A 21,325-nucleotide genomic window follows, 5' to 3' on the forward strand; every position below is an offset into this window, starting at 1 on the left:
GACTTCATAAAATTTTATCATTTTTGCTATAAAATTCTATATTAATAAATATTATAATTTTAAATAATTATTGGCAAGCTTTGAGTATTTCACATTAAACTAAAAGGCTAGTAATTATAAGTTCTTCAGTAGAGTAACCTTGGAATCAATAAAAGAAAAACATTTATAATTTGATTTTATTCCAAACCCTGTTTTCTTCTAGAAATATAGTGCTTCCTCTGCTGTCTTGATTAATATTCAAACTACTTAAAAGACCAGTCTTAGGCCATAATGTACACTTATACTTAACAATATAATCTAATTTTATGAATCCACTTAAATGCCAGAAAGTGTAATCACATATGGATTGGTTTGTTTATTTTAGATCCCATTGTTATCAATGTAAATGTCTCACATACTTACATGATCATATATTAATATAATAAATCATGGATCTTTCTGAGTCTCTAAAAATTGATTTAACTGACTTGGTTTTACTTTTTAAAGTTATTGTTGAAACTTCTGTTCCTATTATAAGTTCTTACAAAGCTCAGGATTCAGTGATCAAGGATGGGGAAAATGTGGAACACACCCATGAGCATCTAAGGTAAAATCAAGTATAAGCCCTTCTAGGAAGCTCAGACAGTAAAGAATCTGCATGCAATGTGGGAGATCTGGGTTTGATCCCTGGGTTACGAAGATCCCTTGGAGAAGGGAATGGCTACCCACTCCAGTATTCTTGCCTGGAGAATTCCACGGACAGAGGAGCCTGGTGGGCTGCAGTCTATGGGGTCGCAAAGAGCCAGACATGACTGAGTGATTAACACTTCTACTTCTCTCACTTTTATAAGATCTTCTAGGGTAACATCTCGTATGAGGAGAAATGCCCATTTCTCTCTCAAGTGAGCTCCCCCAGTACTTTTTATATAAATAACACAAACTACATGAGTACTGCCTCCTCCTCCCCCTCCTCCTCCTTTTTTTTTTTTTTTTAAGATTTAGGATTCCAGTGTAGCAGCAGCTTTTATTGCAGACACTTTAATTGAATGCCTCAGAGTAAAATGAAATGAACAAAAACAGTATTAAATTATGGATTTAATCATTTGGCCAAGAATTTTTCCCAGTTTCTTTTCTAATTATATTTCAAGCTGATTGATATAAAAATTAAGTGTACTACCTTTAAGACTAGGTATACCATATGATCGAAGAAACTCTGAATAGAATGTGTATGGAGTTAACTTTGGCCAGGTCACTTCTCCTAAGCTTCAGAAAGGAGTCCCACTGGGGCTGGCATAGTTTAATAACAGCTCACAATAAATCCCCATTCCCAAGTGGGCAAGGGCCAGAGTGCTGCCTTCTTGGAAAGGCTATAATCCAAAGGAAATCAACTCTGAATGTTCATTGGAAAAATGGATGCTGAAGTTAAAGCTCCAATTCTTTGGCCACCTGATGCAAAGAGCTGACTCATTGGAAAAGACCCTGATGATGGGAAAGATTGAGGGCATGAGGAGAAGGGGTCAACAGAGGATGAGATGATTGGATGGCATCACCGACTCAGTGGCCATGAATTTGAGCAAACTCAGGGAGATAGTGAAGGACAGGGAAGCCTGGCGTGCTGCAATTAAGGGAGTCACAAAAAGTTGGATGACTTAGTAACTGAATAACAACAAGAACCGTTGCAAGGTTTATGCTTTTAATCACACAGTAAGAGAGGATTTATCAAACAAGATCTTAAATGGCTAGCTTTTACTTTAATAGATTTGATATGAATACTAAGAAGTGACTTTGGAGATACTTGATAACTTTTAGATCAGTATTTTTCACACTTCATCAAGCATGAGTCATCTTGAGGGTCAGGATAAAGCTCACATTGCTGGCTGTCCCTCAAGATGTTCTGATTCCTTGAGACTGAGGGGAAACCCCAGAATTTGTCTTTCTAACAAGAACCCAGATGGGCCACAGACTACATTTTCAGTAGCAATTTTTGAGTGATAGTTAATTTGCATTTTGTCATGTGTAAATTAAAGATATCATAAAAGGAAGTAAAATGTCCAAGATAAGCACTGACTATCAAATTTGTATAGATATCATCAAACCCATATATTCACTCTCTTTCTTCCTCACATACACTTTGGAAATGTTAAAGATTTTCAATAAGTTAATGAAACCCTTAACTTGTGTTTGAAATAAGATTTTTCCTCAATATTTTAAGTTTTCTTCTCTTTAACAGCCATGCCCCATCTGGAAATACTATTCTAAAATATCCCATTCTAAAACAACATCAATGACAAAATGCATTTTTATGTGGGATCCCAGACCAGTCTGGGTAAATGTTCCTTTGAACTACTAAGTAAATTCTCTTTGTATGATGACAAGTATTCCATAAAAATGAAGTTTACATGAATCCACCCACATATTTAAACTTTTTCCCCTGTAACAGCTGATACTTTGGGACACAGATACTGAAAACTGAACAATATAATGATATTTAGAGTAGAAAGAAGCCAAAAGACAATCAAAAGTATATTGATATAGAAACTGTTACTTTAAAATGTTTCAGTATGAGCAATGGGTCAGTTGAGATTTCACTTCTGTGGGTTGTCTCATCAGCAAATCCACTTCTTACTCTGTTAGTAGTATTTCAGAATGGCTACCCTCCTGAAATACATAATGGAAGCACTTTTGTGCTCTGTGCTTTTGACAACATTTGAAGCTTTTGCTAACGGGCGCAGTGAGTTAATACATTGAGTATACTGAATTATTAGCGTGATAGCTCTCACTGGTGAAATTAAAGACATTTAATATATGATGGACTAAAATATAAAAATCTAGCAAGGTCAGTAGCTGGCACTTTTAGGATGGTATCCCTTAGGGATCTTGAAATAAGAACTTGGTTTCTGGAGGGTTTCTTACTAACAGATCCCAAGGGTCTTAGAATCCTGTCTCAGGAAGATTGTTGGACTGTGTTGGACTAACTGTCAAGACTTTTGGACTATCTTGGTCTGTCTCAAGATAGTAGAATTCATGGAGTTTACAGATCAGACTATATAAACTGTTTAGGGCTTGCCTGATAAATGCTTTGTATACAAATATTGTGAGTCTTGCTTTCATTATATCCTGGGAACAAAATTGTACGTGGTTATTTAATCCCACCCCACAATCTATTTGGCAGCTATTACTATGGACAGAAGCAGTGGCCCAGACAGTAAAGAATCTGCTTGGAATGCAGGAGACCTGGATTTGATCCCAGGGTCAAGAAGATCCCCTGGAGAGGGAAATGGCAACCCACTCCAGTATTCTTGCCTGGAGAATTCCATGGACAAAGGAGCCTGGTGGGCTACAGTCCATGAGATCCCAAAGAGTGGAACAGGACTAAGTGAGTAACATTTTCACTTTCACTTTCATTATGAACAGAAAGAACATTAGCATTGTGCTTGACCAAACTAGTTCAGATCAAATTGTAATATTCAGAGCAATTGTTCAGTTTGCAACAGGTATAAATATCCACTAGTGATTTCTTCTTGAGAAAAGCCCAGTGGTCTGGTAGTGTATTCATTTTAAGAGTTTGAGGTTAGCTTTTATTTTTCTGACCTCTGTGGAATTTGTCTGCGTCAAGCTGAGTATGACAACCGGATCTGACTTTCCCAGACTTGTTTTTCCTGGTTATCGTTGTACTTCGAATATTCTCTAAGTTGGCAATGATTAGAATATACAGGCTCATCAACTGTATTTCATAGATGTCAATAAAAAACTATCAGGAACCATTCTGATGCTTCAGACAAAGGGGAATAAATACAAGGTATTTGTTATAAAAGTATTGAAGGAACCAACAGGAAGATCCTGTGCTATCTTAAAATTAACAAGTTGATAGTGCCTTTGGTCTGTAGGCTACCAACCTGTTGTTCTGAATCACTGGTACCTGAGTAACCAGACCCTAGAGAAGCCTGACCCAATGCTTCTCCCTTCCTCCTATCTTTCTATCTCCCGCCATTGACTCCTACTGGGAGGAAGCAAGAGAAAGACAACTAGGAAAGGAGTCAGAGAAATGTAATTTTCAGGATTAAAAAAATTATAGAGCATAATACAGAAGAGCAGATGGGAGGCTAAGAAATATCATCCATCCATCACTCTTGTTGATTAAAATTAGACCTGGAGTAGCATTTCCAATCAGCATCATTCTCTGCCTTCTCATAACTGTCTTCATCTGAACTCACGTATGCTGTTTATTATCTATTCCACTTATAATGTATTACCTTTGTGAACAGTGACATTTAGTGTAAGTAACATATTTAAATTTATGAGCTAATTCACATGAACTTCTGCTAAAAATATGAAATATTGTGTTTAAGAAAAACAACAGCTTTTCCTTTAGTGCTTATCATATTAATATTGGTAATATTGTATTGGTAATACTGGTATATGTGAGTAACTGCTATAAAAGAATGTTCCTGTGAATGCCTCACTATAATGATGACAGTGTGGGCAGCACTATTGTAGAAGTCGGATGGTGGTCAGCAGGTGTATTCCAAAGGACACAATTTTGAAATTTAAATACCAACTTCTCAAGATCTAATTTGTAAAAAAAAAAAAAGTTATCTGAACTTAAATATGTTAAAAAATAAATATTAAAGTATTTTTAGACTGTCAAAGTAACAGTGACATCTATAGACATTAAATAAATATATTTTTATTTATTTAATTCTTTTCATTAAATGTTACTAGTGGCACAACACTGCTTTAATCACAAATGATTCCTGACACAAACAGAATACCCTCTACAGGACAAGCAGTATAGAAGGCTCCTTACACACAGTGTGTTATTAAGTCAACATGTGTACTGTGTATTGCAAATTGAGTGTTACCCTATTTAATACCTAAGTTTAAATAACTCCTCTACTCATACAAATATCGAAATTGATATTCAGAACCTCGTTCATCTAACTTCAAGTCTGTCTTCTTGCCACTGTACCGTGTCAGATGAGAGGTCAATTGCTGATTCTTAACCAAGTAATTCACAATAATCTTTATCTTTGTATTCATCTTCTTTCTCTTATCATCATTTAGTCACGCAGTCATTTCAGACTCTCTTGACCCCATGGACTGTACCCTGCCAGGCTGTTCTGTCCATGGGATTCTCTAGGCAAGAATACTGGAATGGGTTGCCATTTCCTACTCCCGGGGATCTTCCTCCTGTGCTGTATTTTAACCAGTGCTATCTTGGGCTTCTTCACATCTCTTTTTAGCACTTACCTCAATGTCCTTTAGTATGTAATGATACATGGCACGAGTGAATAAATGATTTCCTCAGTTCCTCAGAGAAACAGCTTTCTAAAGCGACTTCTTTGTTCATATCATTTTAATTTTATAATTAACAAGAGTTAATATTTTGGAGTTGGTGATGGACAGGGAGGCCTGGCGTGCTGCGATTTGTGGGGTCGCAAAGAGTTGGACACGACTGAGCAACTGAACTGAACTGACTGAATATTTTGGAAGCTGAGGTAAGGTTTCACTGTCCAAAGTTTCAAAAGCTGAGAAAAGATATAAGCATGGTTTCTCGCAAGCTCTACACAGCAGAAATTGCATTTCTTTGCTCCTCTTTTGCGGTTTTTTCTTCCTCATGGTGTGGGGACTCTCGGCTGCTGTCACTAGTTGCTAGGGTTATGTGTGAATACACTGGAGTCAAGGGGACTGTGTCCCACCTACACAGAGGCAGTCACAGATATTAGTGATGACTTAGAGGTGAGCTACTATAGCCATCATGTCTTTGTTTTATATTTTGGTGTTTTATTGAGTTGTGTTTTTTAGTTTAATTTTTTCATCAAATGCCTTTGGCAAATTTTTAAAACAAAATTTCTTCTAAAATGTGTGAAAAGAAATCAACAGAGATTCAAAATCACTGGACTTAATAGCATTAGCTATTAGTTTATAGTCATAAGCTACTAGTAGTTATAACTAGTAGTTATAAGTTATAAGTAACTATAACTATAGTTATAACTAGTAGTTATAAGCTACTAGCTTATAGTTAGGGTTGTGTGCTCAGTCAGGAAGTTGGGTCTGACTCTTGGTGACCCCATAGACTGTGGCCCTCCAGGCCCCTCTGTCCATGGGATTTTCAAGGCAAGGCTATTGGAGTGGGTTGCCATTTTCTCTTACAGAAGATTTCCTGGCCTAGGAATCAAACTTGCGTCTCCTGCACTGGCAGTTCAGTTCAGTCTCTCAGTCATGTCCGACTATTTGCAGCCCCATGGACTGCAGCACGCCAGGCTTCCCTGTTCATCACCAACACCTGGAGCTTGCTCAAACTCATGTCCATTGAGCTGGTGATAGCATCCAACCATCTCATCCTCTGTTGTCCCCTTCTCCTCCTGCCTTCAATCCTTCCCAGTGTCAGGGTCTTTTCCAGTGAGTCACTTCTTCACATCAGGTGGCCAAAGTATTGAAGTTTCAGCTTCAGCATCAGTCCTTCCAATGAATATTCAGGACTGATTTCCCTTAGGATTGACTAGTTTGATCTCCTTGCAGTCCAAGGGACTCTCAAGAGTTTTCTCCAACACCATATTTCAAAAGCATCAATTCTTTGATGCTCAGCTTTCTTTATAGTCCAACTTTCACATCCATACATGACCACTGGAAAAACCATAGCCGTGACTACGTGGACCTTTGTTGGCAAAGTAATGTCTCTACTTTCTAATATGCTGTTTAGGTTGGTCATAACTTTTCTTCCAAGGAGGAAGCATCTTTTAATTTCATGGCTGCAGTCACCATCTGCAGTGATTTTTGAGCCCCCCAAAATAAAGTCTATCACTGTTTCCATTGTTTCCCCATCTATTTGCCATGAAGTGAAGGGACCAGATGCCACGATCTTATTTTTCTGAATGTTGAGTTTTAAGCCAACTTTTTCACTCTCCTCTTTTATTTTCATCAAGAGGCTCTTTAGTTCTTCACTTTTTGCCATAAGGGTGGTGTCATCTGCATATCTGAGGTGATTGATATTTCTCCTGCAATCTTGATTCCAGTTTTTGCTTCATCCAGCCTGGCATTTTGCATGATGTCCTCTGCATATAAGTTAAATAAGCAGGGTGACAATATACAGCCTTGACATATTCCTTTCCTGATTTGGAACCAGTCTGTTGTTCCATGTCCAGTTATAACTTTTGCTTCTTGACTTGCATACAGATTTCTCAGGAGGCTGATAAGGTTGTCTGGTATTCCTCCCTCTTTAAGATTTTTCCACAGTTTGTTGTGATCCATACAGTCAAAGGCTTTGGCATAGTCAATAAAGCAGAAGTAGATGTTTTTGTGTAACTCTGTTGCTTTTTCAATGATCCAACAGATGTGGGCAATTTGTTCTCTGGTTCCTCTGCCTCTTCTAAATCCAGCTTGAACATCTGGAAGTTCATGGTTCATGTGCTGTTGAAGCCCGGTTTGGAGAATTTTGAGCATTCCTTTGCTAGAGTGCACTGGCCGGTGGATTCTCAACCACTGAGCCACCAGGAAAGCTCACACTTCGGGTTAGGAAGTTAGAATTTCACGTTCTTTCAAGCCCTCAGAGTGTTTATGAAGGAGGCTTCAATGTGCCGCTATTCTTAAATGAAATGAGAACAGTGGTTTTGCAGCTGTGGACAGCTTTAGCAGCTCTCTACTCTGGGAATAAAACTTTAACAATAAAGTGAAAAGCAGGTACTTAGTTCAGCACAGTTGTATGGTCACCGTATGTGATGTTAATGTTTACCATCTCCCAAATCATGAATTTCATGTGACAATTCCTCTTTATACCTTTCAATTATCAGACAGTCATCTTTTTCATCTGGAAGACATTAAATGTAAAACTGCTAATACTTTCCTGTATGAATTTCAAGCTATCTGAACAGAGACATGTACTTGTAAATACACTCCCCACATGTACATAAGAGATCTTTGCTATATTTATACTTGATATTGGTTATTATAAATTATAAATGAGAGTCTAAATAAACCATGTTGGTTCATCTGCTGATCTCTCATCAGAGCTCAAATCAAACGCTTTCTTTTTCCATTACATAACTGTTAATACTGTCACCAAAGCAGGCATTACACGTCTGGCTTAATGGTGAAAAGAAGGCTGAAATTGCGGAGAAGGAGAAAGTGAAGGGTGAGGAGGAGGAGAAGGAAAATATGAGGAGAAGGATGAGGAAGAAGAGAGAATGGAGAGGGGAGAAGGGGGAGGAAGAAGAAGGAAAATGAGGGAGAAAAACTGGAGCAGGAGAAAAGTGAGGAAGAGCCTGAGAATCATTAAAGTGTTTCACATGTTCATCCAAGACAGAAATGACATATTTAGAGAATTGGCTTTGTTGGTTTTGTTCAAAGACTGATTTAAATCTCTCCTTTTCTTTCTGATAAAAGTATTTCTAAATGTTAAAATTATAAGCTGAAAAAAAAGACTAAATGGATATGTCATAAGACTAGAAGTACATTACATCTTTTAGAGTGGGCACAGTGATTTAAGAAATTAGCCTACAGCTAGCTAATGGCTTCCCTGGTGATTGAGATGGTAAAGAATCCACCTGCAATGTGGGAGACCTGGGTTCGATCCCTGAGTTGAGAAGATCCCCTGGAGAAGGAAATGGCTACCCACTCCAGTATTCTGGCCTGGGTAATTCCATGGACAGAGGAGCCTGGCAGTCTGTGGGGTCACAAACAATCGGACATGACTGAGCAACTTTCACTCACGCAATGTAAATTCCAAGCTTGTATTACATTTTGAGTGAAGTTCACTTATCTAACACTGTTTTTTTTTTTTGAAAGAAGACTTCAGGAAAAGGTTTTAACTTTATGAATATGTGATTCCTTGAATGTTCCAATTCAGCTCTTTATCTGTGCTCTCTTTGTCAGCAACAACTTATAAAATTCAAAGAAAAATGTTGAGTGTTACCTTGAAAGGAGGAAATTTGACTTGTGTTAAACCTCATTTTAATTTTGACAATGTAATTGAACTGTATGAATGTAAGAACAAAACGAGCAGCACTTTTGTGTGCTTTTATTAGGTTGGAGATTTTATAGAACTGTTTTCACTTGTAAACCTTTTCACATCTGAACTTTTTTTCACCTGTAAACCTTTAAAAGCCACATTGGCCAGTGAATTCCATTGAGACTTAGTCAATGTTCACCCTGAATAGAATTGAATTATTTAGTGATTTGTTCTGATATGCTTATTGATCATACACCTTGACAGTTTGCCTTTCTGCTCTTTTCCTATAAGATGTGTAAAATAGTGGGCTTCCCTGGTGGTTCAGTGGTAAAGGATTTACCTACCATTGGAGGAGACATGGGTTTGATCCCTGGGTCAGGAAGATCCCCTGGAGAAGGAAATGGCAACCCTTTCCAGAATTCTGCCTGGGAAATACCATGAACAGAAGAGTCTGGCCCATAGAGTTGCAAAAGAGTCAGACATGGCTTGGTTGAATAAACCATAACAGCATGTAAAATAGCATAACAAAATTTTATAGTTATTTGATAGGCATGTAGATTTTGATAGGCTGGATTTTGACATTTTTTATTAATATGAACAATAATGATGATTTGAGGATAACAATCTGTATTCCCTCAAAACTGGATTGTAGGTGTCATCCCAAGAGCTGTGGTTCAAGGGTGAGCCCAACGATTCATTGCAAGATGCTAATGTTGTTCAGACAAGATCATATGATTCCAAGTCTAACTTTGAGATCTGTAGACCTGGAACCTAGATGTTTCCCTTGTGTTGTGGTTCAGTCATTAAGCGTGTCCGATTCTTTGTGACCCCATGGACTGCAGCATGCTAGGCCTCCCTGGTCCTCATCTCCCGGAGTTTGCTCAAGTTCATATCCACTGAGTGGGTTATGCTATCCAACCATCTCATCCCCTGCCTCTCTCTTCTTTTGGTTTGTACTTACAGGTTATCTGGCTTCCAAGGAGGGTCTGACTAACGTTGTCTTCTAGGTGATTGGTTAATAATTGATCACTAAGAAAAAATGAGAAAAATGACTGAGAAAAAATGACTGATGAGGAATTAGGCTCTCAAGTTCCCTTATCAGTCCTTTATCTTTTCCAAGTCTGCATATCTTCCCAGACAATTTTTGTTTGAAGTTAAAATTAAAAGGTTAGTATCATCAAATCATGATGAGAACGCTTTATGTATATGCAGTATAGGGTAAACCCTGAGTCTTCAGAAAAGAGAATATTATTCTTTGGTCAAGGCTAAAGGCCCCTTTGCAAATAAATGCTCTTCAGTCTCTTGTCTTTTCCTTTTTCTTCTCATTTTTCACATTGAATATGGATCAGTAGGGAAATTTGCTTTCCCAGACACTTTAAAGTTCTGGCTGTTGGAAGATTCTTATTCTCCAGGCAAGAATACTGAAGTAAGTTGCCATTTCCTTCTCCATCTTCTTAATATAGTCTTCCAAAATAACCTCAGCAGGATAAAGGAACTGTGGCTCTGGCAATTAAATGTCTTTGTCTAGAAGTGACATATTGCTTCCATGCATATTTCCTTAGTCAAATAAAGACACATAATATCACCTAATTTCAATAAAAGCAGCAAAAATATGGTCCTTTTATAGATGTGGAGGAAGGAGAATCATAATATTGATGGATACCCCTAATGACTGGCACAAATATCAGAGTGGATCTTTAAGAATATTAAATGATTATATTAATCTTTGCCATCATAAAACCTAAGAAAAATTCATAGATATGACAAGGTAATTGTGCTACTGAGATTTCTGAACATTGATTGACCAGAAAGAATATCACTTTACTCAGTCAAGATGGTAAAGGTAAAAATTAAAATTAAACAATAATTTATTTATACATTTTCAATTGATTGTTGACTAGTGATATATTCATATGTTCAAGATATTTAAAAAATGAGATTAAAAAGGCATGCATTGGTCAGTTTCATTTTTACATTGACCTTTATTTCTATCTCTGCCCCCACAGTAACCATTTTTACTAGACTTTTCTGTATCTTTTCAGTATGTCTGCAAATACAAGCTAATATTTTTACATATTTTATATTTTTTGTGTCTCTTCCTTTCTTACACAAAATTTAATGTGCTACATTTATTTTCCTTAACTTTGCTCTTTTTGTTTCATAACATATCCTGGAGCGTGTTCCAGATTACATCTTCCAACCCTTTCAGAGTTGCATGGTATGCATGGTATGTAGAGGACTCTTAGCTGTGTCCACTCTTTGTTTATGAAAATAATCTTACAAACATCATTTCTTTTATGTGTGGAGTGTACTTGAGGGTTAAACACCCTCAGGGAGAATTGTTATAGAGAAGGGCAAGTGGATTTTTAAAGTTAATAGATATTTATATGTTGCTGTCCATTTATGAGACATTCTCCGCAAACTTTCCATCAAAGTGTATTGGAAAGCTTTGTAATTTTTGCCAGTCTGATACATAAGAATTGTCAATCTAGTTGGAAATCAGTTGATTTAAAGAGCCATTGACAAATTGGAAATCCAATAAATATTCTTACATATATATGTATTTGTATGTATATGTATATATACTCTATTCATTATTAAGCTGATGGAGTAATAAAAATTGCCCAAGAATTTCCAACCTCCATGTCATTTTATGTGTGTGTATGTATTTATCTATGTATGTATATTAATATATATGCATGGGTGTATTTATATATATATATATATATATATATATATATCTTCCCCAGTAGCTCCATGGTAAAGAATCTGCCTGCAATGCAATGCAGACACGTGGGTTTGATCCCTAGGTTGGGAAGATACCCTGGACAGTGGCAACCCACTCTAGTATTCTTGCCTGGGAAATCCCATGGACAGAGGAGGCTGGAGGCTGTATATATATGCACACACATATATATATATAAATTCAGTTCAGTCACTCAGTCATGTGCTACTCTTTGCGACCCCAAGGATGCAGCACTCCAGGCTTTCCTGTTCATCACCAACTCATGGAACTTGCTCAAACTCATATCCCTCGAGTTGGTGATGCCAACCAACCATCTCATCCTCTTCATCCCCTTCTCCTCCTGCCTTTAATCTTTCCCAGCATCAGGGTCTTTTCCAATGAGTCAGTTCCGTGCATTAGGTGGCCAAAGTATTGGAGTTTCAGCTTCAGCACTAGTCCTTCCAATGAATATTCAGGACTGGTTTCCTTTTCAATGGACTGGTTTGATCTCATTGCAGTCCAAGAGACTCTCAAGAGTCTTCTCCAGCACCACAGTTCAAAAGCATCAATTCTTGGGCTCCCAGCTTTCTTTGTAATCCAACTCTCACATCCATACGTGACTACTGTATGGATGTATTCCATAAAGTACATCCATTTGACTAGACGGACCTTTGTCGGCAAAGTAATGTTTCTGCTTTTTTAATATGATATCTAGTTTGGTCATAGCTTCTCTTCCAAAGTGGAAGCATCTTTTAATTTCATAGCTAAAGTAACCATCTGCAATGATTTTGGAGCCCAGAAAAATAAAGTCTGTCACTGTTTCCATTGTTTCCCCCTCTCTGTGCCATGAAGTGATGAGACCAGATGACATGATCTTAGTTTTCTGAATGTTGAGTTTTAAGTCAACTTTTTCACTCTCCTTTTTCACTTTCATTCAAGAGGCTCTTTAGTTCCTCTTCTCTTTCTGGCATAAGGGTGTGTCATCCGAGTATCTAAAATTATCAATATTTCTCCCTGGCAATCTTGATTCCAGCTTGTGCTTCATCCAGCCTGGCATGATGTACTCTGCATATAAATTAAGCAGGGTGACAATATACAGCTTTGACGTACTCCTTTTCCTATTTGGGACCAGTCTGTTGTTTGATGTCCAGTTCTAACTATTGCTTCCTGACCTGCATACAGATTTCTCAGGAGTCAGGTCAGGTGGTCTGGTATTCCCATCTCTTTCAGAATTTTCCACAGTTTATTGTGATCCACACAGTCAAAGGCTTTGGCATAGTCAGTAAAGCAGAAGTAGATGTTTTTTCTGGAATTCTCTTGCTTTTTCAATAATGCAACAGATGTTTACAATTTGATCTCTGGTTCCTCTGTGTTTTCTAAATCCAGCTTGAACATCTGGATATTCATGGTTCACATACTGTTGAAGCCTGGCTTGGAGAATTTTGAGCATTACTTTGCTATCGTGTGAGATGAGTGCAATAGTGTGGTAGTTTGAACATTCTTTGGCATTGCCTTTCTTTGGGATTGGAATGAAAAGTGACCTTTTCCAGCCCTGTGGCTATGGCTGAGTTTTCCAGATTTGCTGGCATATTGAGTGCAGCACTTCCATAGCATCATCTTTAGGATTTCAGATAACTCAACTGTAATTCCATCACTGCCACTAGTTTTGTTCATAGTGATGCTTCCTAAGGCCCACTTGACTTCACATTCCAGGATGTCTGGCTCTAGGTGAGTGATCACACCATTGTGGTTATCTAGGTCATGAAGATCTTTTTTGGATAGTTCTTCTGTGTATTCTTGCCACCTTTTCTTAATATCTTCTACTTCTGTTAGGTCCATACCATTTCTGTCCTTTATTGTGTCCATCTTTGTATTAAATGTTCCCTTGGTATCTCTAATTTTCTTAAAGAGATCTGTAGACTTTCCCATTCTATTGTTTTCCTCTATTTCTTTGCATTGACCTCTGAGGAAAACTTTCTTATCTTTCCTTGCTATTCTTTGCAACTCTGCATTCATATCGGTATATCTTTCATTTTCTCCATTGCCTTTAACTTCTCTTCTTTACTCAGTTATTTTTAAGGCCTCCTCGGACAACTATTTTTCCTTTTTGCATTTCTTTTTCTTGGGGGTGGTCTTGATCACTGCCTCCTGTACAATGTCACGAACCTCTATCCATAGTTCTTCAGGCACTCTATCAATCTAATCCTTTGAATCTATTTGTCATTTCCACTGCATCATCATATGGGATTTCATTTAGGTCACACCTGAATGATCTAGTGTTTCCCTACTTGATCTAGGGATTCCCTAGATCCTAATCCATGTTTTCCTTACTTTCTTCAATTTAAGTCTTAATTTTCCAATAAGAAGTTCATAATCTGAGCCACAATCAGCTCCCAGTTTTGTTTTTGCTGACTCTATAGAGCTTCTCCATTTTTGGCTGCAAAGAATATAATCAGTATGATTTCAGTATTGACTACCTGGTGATTTCCATGTGTAGAGTCTTCTCTTGTGTTGTTGGAATATACATATATATTCACACACACACATATATACATGTTCTCACAAAGTTCCATCTAGTTAAAGCTATGGTTTTTCCAGTAGTCATGTAGGGATGTGAGAGTTGGACTATAAAGCTGAGTGCCCAAGATTTGATGCTTTTGAACTGTGGTGTTGGAGAAGACTCTTGAGAGTCTCTTGGACTACAAGGAGATCAAATCAGTCAATCCTCAAGGAAGTCATTCCTGAACATTCATTGGAGGGACTGGTGCTGAAGCTCCAATACTTTGGCCACCTGATGCCAAGAACTGACTCATTGGAAAAGACCCGGATGCTGGGAAAGACTGAAGGCAGGAGGAGAAGGGGATGAGGTTGAAATGGTTGGGTGGCATCACCGACTCAATGGACATGAGTTTGAGCAGCCTCCACAAGTTGGTGATAGGGAAGCCTGGCATGCTGCATTCCATGGGGTCGCAAAGAGCTGGACACTACTGAGCAACTGAACTGATGTATACATGTGTATGCATGCATGCACAGTCATTTCACTCATGCTTGACTCTTTGGGACTCCATGAACTGTAGCCCTCCAGCCTCCTCTGTCCTTGTGAATTCCCAGGCAAGAATACTGGAGTGGCTTGCCATTTCCTTCTCCAGGGTTATCTTCTCATCCCAGGGATCAAAACTGTGTCTCTGCATTGCATTGCTGTCAGATTCTTTACCATGGAACTACCAGGGAAGCTGTATATATATACATACACATACATGTATATATTCATATACATGCATAAGCACACACACACACGTAAAATGATGCTGAGGTTGGAAATTCTTGGGCAATTTCTACTATTCCATCAACGTAATAACGAGTATGTTTTTAACTTTTACCCTGTCTTGAGGTTCTGTTATTGTTCAGAAAAACAGGAAATAAATTGTGAATATTCATTGGAGGGACTGATGCTGAAGCTTCTATACTTTGGCCTCCTGATGCAAAGAGATGGCTCATTGGAGAAGACCCTGAAGCTGGGAAAGATTGACGGCAAGAGGAGAAGCGAACAACAGAGGACGAGATACTTGGATGGCATCATTGACTCAATGGACATGAGTTTGAGCAAGCTCCAGGAGATGGTGAAGGACAGGGAAGCCTGGCGTGCTGCAGTCCACGGGGTCGCAAAGAGTCAGACACAACCAAGTGATTGAACAGCAACATCAACAGAAAAACTTCAGGTGAATCTTCAGGTGTTCAGGGAATCTTTGGAAGTAAAAGACATCTTAGCAGCAAAAGATAACATACAAATAGCACATTTTAATTGGAAAATCACGAATTAGCACCTTGTCAGTTTAACAAGGTAACAAGAGCCACCTACCTCTTTACCTTTCTAATATGGACCCCAAATGAAAGCAGATGTCTGTGGTCAAACATCTCTCTGGATGAATGGAAATTGCACTTGGAGGCAGTGTTTTCTTCCTTCCTTTGATCCACCTACTGAAAAACGTTTGTTCAGCCCTCAGAGTTACCTATTTAATGCTGTTGAATAAATAGGCGATCCCATCTCAAATCAATCATTCATTGACTATTTTTCTTAATAATTCATTCATTTATTTCTTTATTAAACTATGTTGGATTTATCCTTTATTTTTAGAATCCAGCACAAAGCCTGTAATACAGTAAGCACCTAATGCTTATTGGCTGACAGACTGAATACACAAATTAATAAATTATTACCACAGTGCTTAGGTAGTGCTTATTGGAAAAACTTGTGTGTTTGCTTTATAGCATGCTCATATGAGTCTTCTCCCAGTAGTATAAAACCAATTTATATTTCTTCCAAGAAATCAGTCAGAGGCAGGGAGGAGAAAACTAAGGAATAAAGTTCTTCATAACCTTTCTTCACCTGTGAGTAGGTCATTCCCTTTATATGTCCTCAAGGTCACCATAAAATGTAGGCATAAAGAAACAAGACCATTCTCTTCTGAAGGAAATTGGGTAATAAAAGCAAAAGATGAAAGTAATTTTAAAATCTAGGTGATAGGGAAAATGAGGGGAAGCTGATTAATAATATCACTGTAAAATATTCACACCCACATTTCAGTATAATGTTTATGCTTGGGCAGATTACAGAAGTTCACTTTTAGTTGTACACTTATGGCATATGGGCTTACCCTGGTGTCTCAGATGGTGAAGAATCTGCCTGTAGTGATTCTGCCTGCAGAGATTAATATATTAATGTGCAGGGAGTTTTTGAAAAAATTATACTATGCAACCTACTTATATAAAACTATACACTAATTGATAAAATAGATTTATAACAAGGCCCTGTTCTGGTAAAGCTGTTTTTTTAATTGAGTATAATTGCTTTACAATATTGTGTTAGTTTCTGCCATACAACAAAGTGAATCAGTTACAGTGTTAGTCACTCAGTCGTGTCTGACTCTTTGGACCCTATGGACTGTATGTAGCCTGTCAGGCTCCTCTGTCCATGGGATTCTCCAGCAAGATTACTGGAGTGGGTCACCATTCCCTCCTCCATTCAGGAGTATAAGTGCAATTTAAAAAATCCTTAAGTTCTGTGAGGTTTATGAGCTTGGGTTCTGAGAAAGTACATGGTTAGGTTTTTAATCCTCCATAATTAAATGGTATGCAAACAGTGCTTCATCTTGAATATCCCATGATCAGAACATTACTTAAAAGTCCTAGTGCTGATTTAATTTTGAAAAGTCATTATTGAGAATCAGCTATAGTATACATATGTCCACTCCCTGTTGAGCCCCCCCTCACTCCCCCTCATCCCAGCTCTCTAGGTCATCACGGAGCGCTCAGCTGAGCTCCCTGTGGTAAACGGCCGGTCCTCACGAGCTATCCGTTTTACCTGGGATAGTGTATATAGGCCAGTGCCACTCTCTCGATTCGTCCTGTACTCCTATCCCTTCCTGCCCTGTGTCTTCAAGTCCATTCTCTACATCTGAGTCTCTATTACTGACCTGTTTTTTGAAATGCTATGTCATCCACGTAAGTCAGTAATTTTGTGTATATTTTGGTGGATGCCCCCAAAATGTGACTTACTGGATTATCAGACTGCTGCAATTTGAAATATGGGTAGCTATGGTTGGCAACATTAAAATCTTCATTTTCCCAAGTAGTAGAGCCTCATTTGGAGCCTCAGAAGCAACTGTAATATTTTATCTTCATTATATCTATTCTCAGATTTCCATTTGTCACTTCCACCTTCCTTCTGGGCTTCCCAGGTGGCACTAGAGGTAAAGAACCCGCCTGCTGATGCAGGAGACTCAAGAGAGGTGGGTTCCATCCCTGGATTGGGAAGATCCTCTGGAGAAGGGCATGGACAGAGGAGCCTTGTGGGCTACAGTTCATAGGGTCTGCAGAGAGCCAGACATGGCTGAAGCGACTTAGCACATAGCACTTTCCTTCTGGGGAATGACAGGAGCTCAGCTCCACGGTCATCATGGATGTATACGCTGAGACACACTTTGTGGTCACCAACCCCATGCCCTCAAGGATGTTCTTTGTCATGCGTGAATGCTGAATCTCTTCAGGCATGTGGGCTCTTTGCAACCCACTGACAAAACAGAGAGGATTGTTTCTTATTTTGTTAGTCAGTGCTACAGGCAAAATAAAGCCTCTTCTTTCCTGTATCCCTTCTTTGAAATAAAATGAACACATTGAAAGAAATGTTTCTTGGGGAATTGTTGCCCAGAAGTGGATGGGCAAGTAGAATAAACATCATTGATATTTTTTCTTTGTACTTCATTAAGAACTGGTTTCTCTTCACTGGTTCTAAAATTAATATTAAAAAATGATTAGTTTGGTCATTCTTGACCTGCTTTCAGAGCATACATTTAATTATTGACCTTCAAACAAAACTTTCAAAGAGGGTCTTCTTATCTTTCATTAATAAGTACAAAATAAGTACATCTTTAGGCCTATCCCCCTATTAAAGAAGATGCCTGGGTATTTCACCCTTATTTTCTGTGTATAGTGCTTTTGAAACTTCTTGGTCATGTGGTGCTAAGTGAATGGCTGTATTTTTTGAAAGATAGATGATTTACAGTACTATATTAGTTTCATGTGTACAATATAGTATTAAACATTTTGGTAGATTATATACTATCCAAATTTATTATAAAATATTGGGTATATTTTCTGAGTTGTACTTTACATCCCCATGACTTATTTTCTAATTGGTATTTTGTACTTCCAAATCCCCTTCACGTATTTTGACACCCCCCCACCCCACCCGTGTCTCCTCTGATAACCACAGTTCTCTGTATCTGTGACTATTTCTCTTTTGTTACATTTATTTGTTTTGCTTTTTTAAATGCTATACTTTTGTGAAAACATTCAGTAATTGTCTTTCCTCTATCTGACTTATTTCGCTAAACTTATTACTCTCCAGGTCCGTCCATGTTGTAAATAGCAAGATGTCTTATTTCTCACTGAATAATATTTTGTTATATATCACTTCTTCTTTATCCATTCATCCATTAATGGACAAATAGGTTGTTTCCATATCTTGGGTATAGTAAATAATGGTGCTATGAACATTGGAGTACAGATATCTTTTCAAATTAGAATTTCTGTTTTCTTCAGATAAATACACAGGAGTAGATTGTATGGTAGTCATATTTTCAGTGTTTTGAGGAACCTCCATATTGTTTTCCACAGTAACTGTGCCAATTTACATTCCTACCAACAGTGTAGGAGGATGTTGTTTTGTTTTTCTCTACATCCTCACCAACTCTTGTTATTTTTTGTGTTTTTGATAATTGCCATTCTGACAGGTGTGAGGTAATATTTCCTTATAGTTTTAGTGATATTGAGCATCTTGTCGTGTGCCTGTTGGCCATCTGTATGTATTATTTTAGGGAAAAAATTGCCTATTAATGTCTTCTGCTCCTTTTTAAAATTAATTAATTACTTTTTGGCTGGGCTGGGTCCTCGTTGCTTTGAGTGGGGTTTTTTCTACTTGCGGTGAGGGGAGGCTACTCTTCACTGTGGTGCAGGAGCTTCTCATTGCAGCGGCTTCTCCTGTTGTGGAGCACAGTGAAGGTGAAACCAGAGCTCAGTACTCGGGGCTTGCGGGCCCTGGAGTGTCAGTTCAGCAGTTGTATCACAGAGGCTTAGTCACTCCACAGCACGTGGAATCTTCCTGGACCAGGGACTGAACCCTTGTTTCCTTCATTGGTAGGCGGATTCCACTGCACCACCGGGGAAGTTGTTCTACTCATTGTTTAAATGGACTATTGTACTTTTTTTTTCATAGTGAGTTGTCTGGATTCTTTATATCAGCTGTTACCAGACATTTTTGGCACCAGGGACTGGTGTCATGGAAGACAGTTTTTCTGTGGATCAGGGGATGGGAGTGGCTTCAGAATAATTCAAATGTATTACATTTATTGTGCACCTTGTTTCTGTTATTATTACATCAACCCCACCTCACATCATCAGACATTATATCCCTGAATCTGGGACTCCCTGCTTTAAATATTTTGGTTAGTAACCCCTTTTTTGGACATATTGTAGGTAGATTTTTCCCAGTCAGTAAGTGGCCTTTTGTTTAGTTAATGGTTTAATGGTTTCCTTCACTATGCCAAAGCTCTTAAGTTTGATTAGGTTCCATTTGTTTATTTTTGCTTTTATTTCTCTTGCCTCAAGGGACAGACCCATAAAAAATTTTCTTACTCCAGGGTAAAAGAGTATACTGTCTATGTTCCCCCCACCCTCGCCCCCCAGGAGCGTTATGGTTTTAGTTTTTCTGTCTTACATTTCAGTCTGTAATCAATTTTGGTTTATTTTTATATATGGTATGAGAAAATGTTTAAGTTTTATTTTTTTATGTGTAGTTGTTCAGTTTCCCTAACACCACTTATTAAAGAGACACTCTTTTACCTATTGTATATTCTTGTCTCTGTTGAAATGATTATATGTGCATGGGTTTACTTCTGTACTCTGTTTTGTTCCATTGATATATGTGTATGTTTTTGTGCCAGTATCATACTGTTTTGAATTATATAGTTTGTAGGATGGTTAGAAGTCAGAGAGCATGATGCTGTCAGATTTGTCCTTTATTCGATTGCTTTGGCTACTCAGGGCCTTTTGTGTTTCTATATACATTTTAGGATCATATGTTCTAGTTCTGTGAAATATGTCATGGGTATTTTTCTTGAATTGCATGGGATTTTGTTGAATCTGTTGATTGCTTTGGGCAGTATAGACATTTAAAAAGTACTAATTCTTTCAATCCAATAACATGAAATAGCTTTCCATTTATTTACATTGTCTTCAACTTTTTTCATCAGTGTCTTACGTTTTTCAGAGTACAACAGGTCTTTCATCTCCTTAGTTAAATTTATTCCTTGGTATTTTGTTCTTTTCGACTTGATAGTAAATGAGTTTATTTTCTTGAATTCTCTTTGTGATCATTCACTATTAAAGTATAGAAATGCAACAGACTTCTGTATATTAGTCTTCTATCCTGCAACTGTACTAAATTCATTTTTTTTCCTAACAGTTTTTTGGTGGTGTTATTTAGGATTCATTGTAAATATTATCACATCAATTGCAAATAGTGACAGTTCTACTCTTCCCTTCCAATCTGGATGTCATTTGTTTCTTTTTCTTATCTGATTGGAAGTCTTGTGACTAGGACTTACTGTGTTGAATAGAAATGGCAAGAGGGGGTATCCTGTTTTGTTCTTCATACTAGAGGAAATGCTTTCAGCTTTTACCATCGAGTATGATGTTAGCTGTAGATTTGTCACAAATGCCTTACATTATGTTGACATATGTTGTTTCTATACCAACTTTGTTGAGAGTTTTTCATGAATAGTTGTTGAGTTTTACTCTGAAATAAATTAGAGCAGGATTTTCTATGACCCACCTCCATGCATTATCAATTGTCTAACCTGTCCTGTCTCTGCCCAGGTCAACAAGCTACAACATGCAGTGCCAGTTCAACAAAGATACAAAACTGCAGCTGACCACAGAAAACATCACTCACCCTTAGATGGACCCCGCTATAAGGACTCTGAGGCTTGAGACTAGCAAGAGGGGGAGGCCCAATACCCCTCACCATCCCAGTTCAGCAGGAAGTAGCCAGAAAGACCTCAATGCCCTTATTCCCAAAGAATTGGGCCTCCCATCTCTTGAGGGGGGAATGTTAG

At 38.0% G+C, this 21,325-nt stretch overlaps 1 long non-coding RNA gene across 1 annotated transcript; it reads right to left on the reverse strand.

The window, feature by feature from the left end:
• Positions 1–5,640: 5,640 nt before the first annotated feature.
• On the reverse strand, positions 5,641–21,262 carry LOC122438039. Its single transcript, XR_006268431.1, has 3 exons — positions 21,129–21,262; positions 19,865–19,867; positions 5,641–5,652 (listed from the first exon to the last, which is right to left on the reverse strand). It is a non-coding gene; the product is annotated as an uncharacterized LOC122438039 (long non-coding RNA).
• Positions 21,263–21,325: the final 63 nt, after the last annotated feature.

This window comes from Cervus canadensis, chromosome 3 (assembly GCF_019320065.1).
Source record: "Cervus canadensis isolate Bull #8, Minnesota chromosome 3, ASM1932006v1, whole genome shotgun sequence".
Taxonomy (NCBI): domain Eukaryota; kingdom Metazoa; phylum Chordata; class Mammalia; order Artiodactyla; family Cervidae; genus Cervus; species Cervus canadensis.